General features: G+C 37.5%; 1 protein-coding gene across 16 annotated transcripts in view; it reads right to left on the bottom strand.

The window, feature by feature from the left end:
- The window catches only part of rbbp8l (retinoblastoma binding protein 8-like), a 36,951-nt gene that overhangs the window by 13,198 nt on the left and 12,829 nt on the right, over window positions 1-10,924 (bottom strand). For 8 of the 16 annotated variants that reach the window (XM_058763913.1, XM_058763912.1, XM_058763915.1 and 5 more), the window contains 3 exons: window positions 10,537-10,711; window positions 10,282-10,458; window positions 8,947-9,041 (listed from right to left, as the gene is read on the bottom strand). The exons of 3 other annotated variants lie outside the window; for them this stretch is intronic. The gene's annotated coding sequence lies outside the window, so the exon portion shown is untranslated. Of the gene's footprint in view, window positions 1-8,946; window positions 9,042-10,220; window positions 10,459-10,536; window positions 10,712-10,924 lie in introns of all 16 variants that reach the window. 5 more of the 16 variants (XM_058763923.1, XM_058763922.1, XM_058763919.1 and 2 more) reach the window with 4 other exon arrangements.

Here is a 10,924-nt window from a genome sequence, read left to right as displayed (position 1 = left end):
ACAGGCCTTGCCATGGTCAACCAAAGAAGTTGAGTGCACGTGCACGTGCTCAGCGTCATATCCAGAGGTTGTGTTTGGGAAATAGAAGTATGAGTGCTGCCAGCATTGCTGCAGAGGTTGAAGGGGTGGGGGGTCAGCCAGTCAGTGCTCAGACCATACGCCGCACACTGCATCAAATTGGTCTGGGGCTGCATGAGTGCTGCCGGCACTGGGGAGCTACAGTTCATTGAGGGAACCATGAATGCCAACATGTACTGTGACATACTGAAGCAGAGCATGATCCCCTCCCTTCTATTCCAACATGATAACGGCCCCAAACACACCTCCAAGACGACCACTGCCTTGCTAAAGAAGCTGAGGGTAAAGGTGATGGACTGGCCAAGCATGTCTCCAGACCTAAACCCTATTGAGCATCTGTGGGGCAGCGCAAGGTCTCTAACATCCACCAGCTCCATGATGTCGTCATGGAGGAGTGGAAGATGACTCCAGTGGCAACCTGTGAAGCACTGGTGAACTCCATGCCCAAGAGGGTTAAGGCAGTGCTGGAAAACAATGGTGGCCACACAAAATATTGACATTTTGGGCCCAATTTGGACATTTTCACTTAGGGGTGTACTCACTTTTGTGGCCAGCGCTTTAGACATTAATGGCTGTGTGTTGAGTTATTTTGAGGGGACAGCAAATTTACACTGTTATACAAGCTGTACACTCACTGCTTTACATTGTAGCAAAGTGTCATTTCTTCAGTGTTGTCACATGAAAAGATATAATAAAATATTTACAAAAATGTGAGGGGTGTACTCACTTCTGTGAGATACTGTATATATATATAAACAAACACCAATATATATATATATATATATATATTGGGATATCTACCGGTAGACACGATTAACCTGTGGAAATTTGTCAACCGGTAGAGATGTTTGACTATCGTCTTTACTGCGGTTACACAACGTTCCTGACATTTGCTAGCATTGCAGTTTAAAAACAAGTGATTTTAAGCTGTTGAATCGCAAAGAGCAGCGAAAGAGAACTCATTTTGCAATATGTGCTGTCTGAGAGATGGTTTCTAAATGCTGTCAGAGAGGTGCATGCACGTGAAGATGGTGCTCATAGACCATGGGATTATTGACTTATTTTTGCCACTTTATAGGCCTTGAACGGTTAAATACACACACTTGTGTGTCAAAATGCTTGCTTGTGCAAGTATCCTCGTGAACACAGTAATTTGAAAGGCCGAAAACATTCGGGCAGCTCTTAAAGTGACAGCAGTCTAATATTCCTGCTGTCTGTCATTCATGTTAATCAAACAACAAAAGAGAGACTTGTTTACTTGCCTTCAGTGAGCCTAAGTTTTTCTTTTCTTTTTCTTTTTTCTTTTAAATTTAGGGTAGTATTAGTTTTTTTGTGATATTGAAACTGGTGACAAGAATTATCCCAGCAGGCACAGGACGTCAATATAACGTCAGGTTGATGTTGGGCATGATGTTGGGCATGACGTCGGACAGACGTCACATTTTGGCTGAGAATGAAACACGTCAGTATTTTAAGCTAATTTGATGTTGATATAACGTTGGATTTTGGTTACACAACTTAAAACAACAAATATCTATGTCAGCCGACATCGGCATTGGACATTAAATTAACACTGAATTGACATTGAATTTTGGTCACCCGACGTTGCAAACGAAATTGAACCAAATATCAATGTCTTATGATGCTGTGTGCCTGCTGGGGTGACATTTCTATGGTATCAAAAATGTTTATTTAATACAGACCTTTTTTAAAGCAAAAATAGCTATATTGTGATATATACTGTTACCGTGAAATAAAATGACTCATATCATGATATAAGATTTTGGTCATATTGCCCACCCTTAAAGAGTTACTCCACCCCAAAATGAAAATTTTGTCATTAATCATTTACCCCCATGTCGTTCCAAGCCCATAAAAGCTTTGTTTGTCTTCGGAGCACAATTTAAGATATTTTAGATGAAAACTGGGAGGTTTGTGACTGTCCCATTGACTGCCAAGTAAATTACACTGTCAAGGTCCAGAAAGTTTGAAAAACATCTTCAGAATACTCCATCTGCCATCAGTGGTTCAAACGTAATGTTATGAAGCAACGAGAATACTTTTTGTATGGAAATAAAACAAAAATAATGACTTTATTCAACGATTCGGCACCGTAACGTCATGTCGTTATTTTTGTTTTATTTCCGTAAAAAAAGTATTCTCGTCGCTTCATAACGTTACGGTTGAAGCACTGATGGCAGATGGACTATTCTGACGATGTGACATACTTTTCTGGACCTTGACAGTGTGATTTACTTGCCAGTCAATGGGACAGTCACAAGCCTCCCAGTTTTCACCCAAAATATCTTAAACTGTCTTCCAAAGACGAACAAAGCTTTTATGGGTTTGGAACGACATTAAGTGATTAATGACAAAATTTTCATTTTGGGGTTGAGTATCTCTTTAAAATACAGTATCAGTGTTGGGCAAGCTACTTGGAAAATGTAGTGAGCTAAGCAAACAGTTACTCTTCATTAAATGAAGCTTCACTACACTAAAGCTACAGCCCTGGGAAATGTAGCAAGCTAAGCTACAGCAACATAGCAAAAGTAGTTTACTACATCTAAGCTATTTTTTTTTTAAATTAATTTTTACATTGAACCAACATCATACTAAGTCAATGCTCTCTCAGTGATCAATAAAAATGTCAGTCAAGCAGATAGACAGGCATAAGAGTTCAGATTAATTGTTCATTCAACAACTGTTACAAACCAGTTTGTCAACAAAAATCATCATGTAGCCTACATGGCCGGATTTACCTCATACTGTGACATAGGCAAAATAAATTTTTGCTGTTGGCCGGAAGTATTGTGGCTTTATTGTATCCACCTTTTTCTTGACGTAAAAATGGGCGCGGCCATTTGTAAATTCTATGGGTCTAGCTTCTGGTCTCATCTGCATCCAGCTATTTTTAGCTGTACAAAACAGTTTGTTTTGCTGATTGATATTGAAAATTAGTGTGTCTTACCATATCATTTTAATGTATTATCTTAATTATGAACACACTGGTTTGTAGTGCAAACAGTTTTACCGTTTACTGCACGTTGTTATTCTACTCGTTATTTACCTATAGCGGCTAATGAACCGGAAGTCTCACCCATAGGCTTACTTCCGCGTTGAAGAAAAAGGTGGATACAGTTTACACTGCACATGTGTGGAAAAACATATTGGATCCGTAGCCTCCTGCAAATAGTGACTTGTGAATGTACAACAGCACGAATCAATGGGGCCAAGCCTTCTACCATCGATGCTTGGCAGTGCTTTCTCTTTGATATATACGTGACTGTATAAAGGAGTGACTTTTGTTTTTCTTGTCCTTCCCTCTCCCTCCTTTTGACTGGACTTTGAGATATTGAGTATGTCTGTTTTTTTTGTTTTTTTTGGATGTTATGTATGAAAAATAAAAAATGTTGATAACAAAAAAAAAAAAAAAAAAGGTGGATACATATACATTTATGCAAAGGGTAACACTGAACAATAAGGTTCATTAGTTAAAGGGGTCATATGATGCGATTTCAAGTTTTCCTTTCTCTTTGGAGTGTTACAAGCTGATTGTGCATAGATAAGATCCCTGAAGTTGCAAAGACTAAAGTCTCAAAACCAAAGAGATATTCTTTATCAAAGTTAAGACTCTGCCACGCCCCCCTAAAATAGCTCATTCAAACACGCCCCCACATGTCTACATCAAGATGTGGAAATATTTGCATAATGCAGCCCAAATGTTCATGCAAAGAAAGAAGGCGTGGTTTCAGTGACCACAGTAGTGTTGATGCAGCCATGACAGGGAGACACTGTGTGCTTCTAGGTGAAAGCAAAAGCACTTTATTTGGCCTTCCGAAAGTATACATTTAGGAATCATTAAGATTACTTACAACTGAACAGCAACACATTTTATGGATGACCGTTTCGTGAACCTAGGAGAGGAGGTAATTCTGACTTTGCTTCATTGACGAGAGAGGCAGGAGGAATAATGAGGTTTGACTGACAGTTTGAGGAGCCAATGGCATTACGAAGTTTAGTGGAGGTGGCGTTACTTACTGGTCCAGGATCAGTGATCCTTACCTGTTATATTTCTGATTTGAGCTTGAGTTTCAGAAATGCTTTGGGAAAATGTAACGTTAGCTTTTGTTGACGCTACCGCGCTACTTGATCAAAAATAGAGCTTCGCTACTGAAAAGCTATTTGAGATGCTACCACCACGCTATTTTTTTTGATAACCAATTTAACTCAGATGTACATCACTATATAGAAGAAAAGATCTGTCACTACTTCTGTTTCATTGCGTCTTTAAACCGCCCTTTATGATGCAGTTACTGATAGAACCACTGACAGGAAGTAGAGGAATTGCAGAAACCTATGGGCTCCTCAGAGAACCTTTTGAAAGGGTGCCTAGAACACTATTATCGATCCATAAACTATCCTGTCAACATGATATGTTGATGACAAATGCTTCTTTGCAATTTAGTAATTCTTCATAAGCAGGTCCATATTAAATAACAACTCCATCATCCCAGGTTTTTCAACCAAAATCAGTGCAAGAAATTAGAAAAACCTACTTCAAAATAGACACACTTCATATATCCTGGCGGATATATGTAAAGTTAGGGCTCACAATCCTCAATACCACACAACAAAGAATCTGGAGGGTTGAGGCTGACATAAACTTGGGTCGATAGGAGAATGAACAGGCCAGGTCACCGTTATGCATATTAAAAATGATGAACCAGCAGGGCTCTGGTCTAGCGTGAGCTATTCAAACCTATGCAATGCAGCTCTGAGAGAATGACACCAGAAGTCAGCAAGACAGATGATGGTAAAGTCAGATTCTGCAGCACCAGACAGACCAGGTCAGTGAGCTGTGCATCTCCACCCCAATAGGACTGTTAGTCATGTGCAGCTTATGAGCACACTATTCCACTGTAGACTAAACTAGATTTATGTCAACTTTATAACGTATCTATTTTATATAAAACCATTTTGAAGAACAAACCATGTAACAAATTATGACTGTTTATCTTGTAATAAGCAAATGGCTATGGATTGCATATGGATTTATAGGTCAAAGGCCAAAGAGATCCAATCTCCAAATGGTGACAGATGCAAACTGGTTTCTCAGGTTCATGAAGCAAAGTGTAAAATCTGCTAAATAACTGTAGTGCTCTGAGATGTGATCTGCTTTTTGTCCACTGGGCGGAGCAACAGCACAGGTTTAAACAGTCTGTAGAGGCCTATGGGATTAACACAGGTACCATTCATAAATATTCACATATTATAATGAACAAAGACAGGGATCGCTGTCAAATATTGCAAATGCAGTTTTAATTATTAACGGACTTCAAATTTATTTTAAAAAACGTATAAAGTCTGCTCAATAGCAGCATAGATTACTGGGTGTGTCATTACTTGACATAAACTAAAGTTGAACTGACTTGTACGGTTAGTCTAAAATGCACTGGCTTTATAAATAAATAAATAAATAGTTATTTACCCACTCTAAGAACAATAGTTTGTTTAAAATGCACTGGTAATAAATACATACATATCAAAGCAAAGCAATACAATCCAAAATTGCCAAAGACTGTTAAATACCTGATTTATGTATGTTAAAGCACAACTTCAAATTACTACCTAAAAAAAGTGTTTTATCTTTTAAATTGTATTAATTACATGGCATGATCATTCAACAGTAAAATATGCACCTGGGTTTTCTGGGGGCCGTTTATAGTGCAGGAACACACACAAGCACACACGCGAGGGACTGGGATTCCATAGGATCAGAGCAGCACTACGATCCATGTCTTGAGCCAGATAAGACTTCAAAGAATGAGACAGATTTACAAGACACGGTGAATCCCCCTTTAAAAAATACTGCTGCATAAATGTTTATGTAACTCAAAAGACGTCTAACACCGCAGAAACAAGCTCAGTCATCGTAAAATGGCAACTCACATGAAAGAACAATGGGCTACCTGTGTTTTGCGAACAAAGCAATATTACCTTGGCTGTAAAAACAGATGCAAATAATTCAAAACTGATACAATGGGATCCAAACTTTTAATAGCACTACTGAAAATGCTTACATTGAGGATTATCCTACTTTAATAAAAAAAAACATTTCACAGCAATTTGGGTGAAAAGTTGAATATTAATATAAAAAAATATACATTGAAATTATACATGAACCTCATAAGTCTCGAGATATGGTTCATTTTTAATTTGTTTTCATGACAACAAGTCAAACTGCATTGTGTAAAAGCTGATTATGTTCTACAGTTTGAGCTGAGATGATCCAAAGAACATCTTAAGGTTCAACGGAAAAGCATCTGACTGTTTGTACAAAGAGTCCCATGATCAATGTCACTATTTTATACACTAATTTTACATTGCGGTGTTTCTTTGATTCTAAATCCTAAATTAGGAAGCATTCCTAGTTTTATTTGATCCTAAATCACAGCTTTTCAATGCAGACTTTTGGGCCGTACTGTAACTTGTTACAAATGGCATGATTTTCTCATTGGTGTACAGAGGTAAATATTCATATGGCTTTTATGAAAAGTTTTAAATATTCATGAACAGTCTAACACCAATAAATATTCATCACCATACTGTAACTCTTTTGATTGCACCGCTTGAATGTTTTGAAAGGCCCATCAAAACATTTATCCACAGAGGGTGATTTTTTAATAAATGAATAAAATATGTATTTTCTAAAACCTATTCCAATTTTTTTCTTTCAGCATGTTTTGGCTGTAGTCTCAAATTACAGGTCCAGGTGAGACCTCTGCAGTTTTGATGCAGTTCTGCAGTCGGTCACTAGAGGGCGCTGTACAGTGATTCACCTGTGAGACTTCATTACAGCAATTGAACAGATGGTCAATCTAAACTCAAAATGAATGCTTAACATTTTTATCACACACTGTAGAGATGCTGCATAAAAACAAACACGTTCACACACATTCATCACTGGCGGCAATATATGATTTCCCATTGGAAGTCGTGATGCTGTTTCTGCTCTCAAACTACTTTTGATAAACTCAACAGAATGTCTTTAAACCTGCCGATACAGGAAGGATGGAAACCAGGTCCATTGCTGTTTAACAGCACAAGGCATGGCCAGATCGCTCTGTTCCGCTACGGAGCAAAGGAATGGATGTGCCTTGATCATTTGTCTGTAGTGTTGCCAGAAAACAACATGATGGAGCAGTCAGTCAGTCCAAGAACCGATACCGTCCAAGCCCACCCAGAGACTCCACTTACAGTGACATCAAACAAGAACGAGAGAGGAAAGAAAGATACAGGACCGGGGTCGGGAACAGGGGAGCTTTGGTTTCCAATCCCCAAAGAATACTGTAATCTTAACACAGAGATTCACAAGTCACCATTTCTTCGTTTCTAATGATGGAAAATTACTGTAGCATAAATAGATATATTTCACTTTATGTGTATTTCAAATGTAAGCCCATATCCTAAATCATTAGAACACTTGTTTGGACATGCCATAGATTTAAAATCTTTTAATCTGTCACATGCTTCGGCAAAATTCAGTGTGTTTTCCAGGTCATAGGTGACCTCACCGATCCAGACGGTCTCTGTTTGCCCTTCAGTCGAAGTGACAGAGGCTGCACTTGAGTATTTTGTGCTGGTGGCTGTATGAAAGCATAGGCCAATGATGTAAAAGAGTGTAAACAAAACAAATCTGGTGCAAAACATGCTAAATTCTTACAAAATGTACTGTTTGTATTCCTGTTGGTTTCATATGGATTTTAAAAAAAACTTTTAAACCATTTTTAAGAAAAGTTTCAGTTTAATGGCTCTAAAAATGTCATGTGGCATAACCAAGCAAAAAGTAATAACATTTTTCTCACAACTTGAATACATGTGAGAGTACACATCTTATTAATTAATTCCAAAATTGGATGATTTTTCAAGATTATTTTCTTAACATTAATAAAACATAACATTAATAAAAATTATTAATGCATAAATATCACTACGTTTCTATGGAGTCATGCCACATGACATTCTGCATCCTCAATATGGAATGTATTGTTATTTTAAAAAAATAAAATAAATAAAAAACACTTATTTTTAAAGAAGTGCTTTTAAAAAAAAATCAGTTATATATCAGTTTCTATGGAGTTGCACCACATGACATTTTACATCCAGATTACATGTGAGTGTACAGGTCTTAATTAAAATCTTCAAAAATGTTTTAAATATATTGTTCCAGATCATTTTTTTATTATTATTTTTTTATTTTTTTAACAAATATCACACATTATTAATTCAAAAATACCACTACATTTCTGTGGAATTGACAACCTGAACTAACTTTCCATGATATAAAAGGTCAAATTAGCTGATATTCAATTTAAAAAAAAAATATATATATTTTTTGGCTTTTTCAAATATTAATCAAAACTGAAGACATTTCAGTAAAATATTTACACTTTTTTCCCCTAAGAAATAACAACATTGTGGCTTACATAAGGGTTTTCTTTTCAAGATTTTTTCCCCCATTATGATACCAGCATCACCCTGGCTTTATCTTGATTACATATGAAAAATAATTTTAATGAATTAATGAACAAATTAATTAAATTAATAAAATATCATACTTCCATACTAAATTACATTTGTATGTATTTTTGAATAAACACCAGGTTGGAGCATGAAAAATATTTATATCATATCATTGACCCATAATTGTTTGCCCAATTTGCAATCCATTGGTACCAAAACCCCACTGAACACACTGAAGTAGCCACACTTATAACAGTTACACCCTGTAGACAAATACTGAAGCAGTCTAATTGACTACACGGAGCAGAAAGAGAATATTGAGTGTGGTAGGTGGCAATGACTTACAACATGTAAGACTGGCACCCACGTGCACAAGCACGCACTCATTCCGCTGGGGGGAAGCTGGTGGGTCTCCTTTCGCGGAACCAACACAGGAAGTTCTGTGGCACAGAGAGGAAATGGACTAAAACAGAGCACAAAAACACCCCCTCCTGATTCCTGTGTCCCAGGACGTGTGTCTACCCACACGACAGATCACCACGTCCATCTCCGCCTCAGAGACCACTAGACATGTCGTCTCTCAGTATGTGTGCATGTGCGTTTGAAACAGATTCTCACAGAACATTAAGGCATCTGAATGTTTGTATGCTTACGTAAAAGGAATAATTCACCATATCTCACCCCAAACGTAAAAAAAATGAGGTATTTTGCTGAGATATGTCTAAGATGCTCTTTTCTACAAAACACAAGCTGTAAGTAGCCAGTAGCTATGAAACCCCAAATAAAAATAAAAAAGTCACAATTGTTGAGCAAATATATTACTAATTTTCAAAATTTAAAAGAACTTATATAGAAATATAAATCTTTTGTAACATTCTAAATGCCTTTACTGTCACTTTTGATCTGTGTAATTAATCCTTGCTGAATAAAAACTATTCCTATCGTTCAAAAAAAAAAAAGTTATAAAAAATGAAAATAAATAAAATTAACTGACCTCCATTTTGAACTGTAGTGTATATATATATAAAAAAAATACATCATAAAATAAAAAGTTAAAGGAGCTGTTGAAAAATAATGGTAATTTGAAACATTCCCAAGAGCCTTTCAGGACATTAAAGAATGGCAATAAAGGTTCAGAGCTCCGCCCTAATCCATAAATAACTGACTGTCCATAACCATCTTCATCTGGACTAATAGAGATGACGAGAGATGGTCTGATGAGCAGAGAAAGGTAGACTAAGAAAGGGGGAAGGAATGAGGGAAATGTTCAGATTTGCATCCATCACAGTCTATTTTCAGCACTCCTGTTGGAGCGCTAGATGGAGTGGTGAGGGGAGGCTGAGCAGAGGGCAGCGGGAGACCTTTGACCCCAGAACCTCTTCAATATAAACTTTATTAGCTTGCTGCAAAACGTGTTTGAATCTGTTGAGGCGAGTCTTGGTTCCTCCTGCATATGAACTCTTGATAAAAACTGATTCGCTCGCTGGCTAAAACCCCATTAGACATTGAGGATTTATACAGACGTCTATCAGCATGATTCATCGCATGCACAAAAATGCACAAGAACATGGACACGTTGTAAAGACTAATGAAGGCAAATCAACAAACATAACACATACCCATCAGTGAAAGCTCATAAGATTTGATTAGTGCTCAAGAATGCGGCGTCCCATATCTCACCCGGCTCACCCTCATCTGGCCCCATTGGTTGTCAGCGTGGCCATTCATCCTCAGCCTGGCCAATCAGCTGTGGTGACCGTGCAGCCCTCAGCCAATCACAGCTCAGGAAGCCTTGACAGTGAGGGAGATGCTCATATGTGTTTATGGCCTCCTGCCTCTATGACAGAACACAGAACCCTTCAGAGAAAAATAAAGCAATTAGCCAATTACACCACACAGGCCTATTAGAAACCAAACATCCCAGTGTTTTCTTACCCTTTATACACAGCGATAAGACTTGAGCTGACGGAGCGAGCGTATCATGTCCCACGGAAAGAAGGAAAAGTGATGGTTATGAAAGAGAGGTAAGGAAGATTAGACGTATTTGCAGGGAGTCTCTCTTTATTTGAGAGAAGACGGATGAACTGAACTCTCAGTAACTCTTTGACTCCTGAGAAAGAGATGTGAAAAATTAAGTGAAAAACTAGTGCAGGTGAAACTGCTGTATATGGATTATTAATCTAAAACCAATATAAAGCACTGTTTATCTAGGGGCAGACTGATCCATCATATTAGCTCACTGAATTCCCTTGAAATACTGTTCAATAGAGCTTAAAATGAAACAAAACACTGTCCAAAAAAAATAAAAAATCCTTCTTCAGTG

The sequence above is a fragment of the Onychostoma macrolepis genome, chromosome 23 (genome assembly GCF_012432095.1).
Source record: "Onychostoma macrolepis isolate SWU-2019 chromosome 23, ASM1243209v1, whole genome shotgun sequence".
NCBI lineage: Eukaryota > Metazoa > Chordata > Actinopteri > Cypriniformes > Cyprinidae > Onychostoma > Onychostoma macrolepis.
This window is presented reverse-complemented; position numbering and strand designations above follow the sequence as displayed.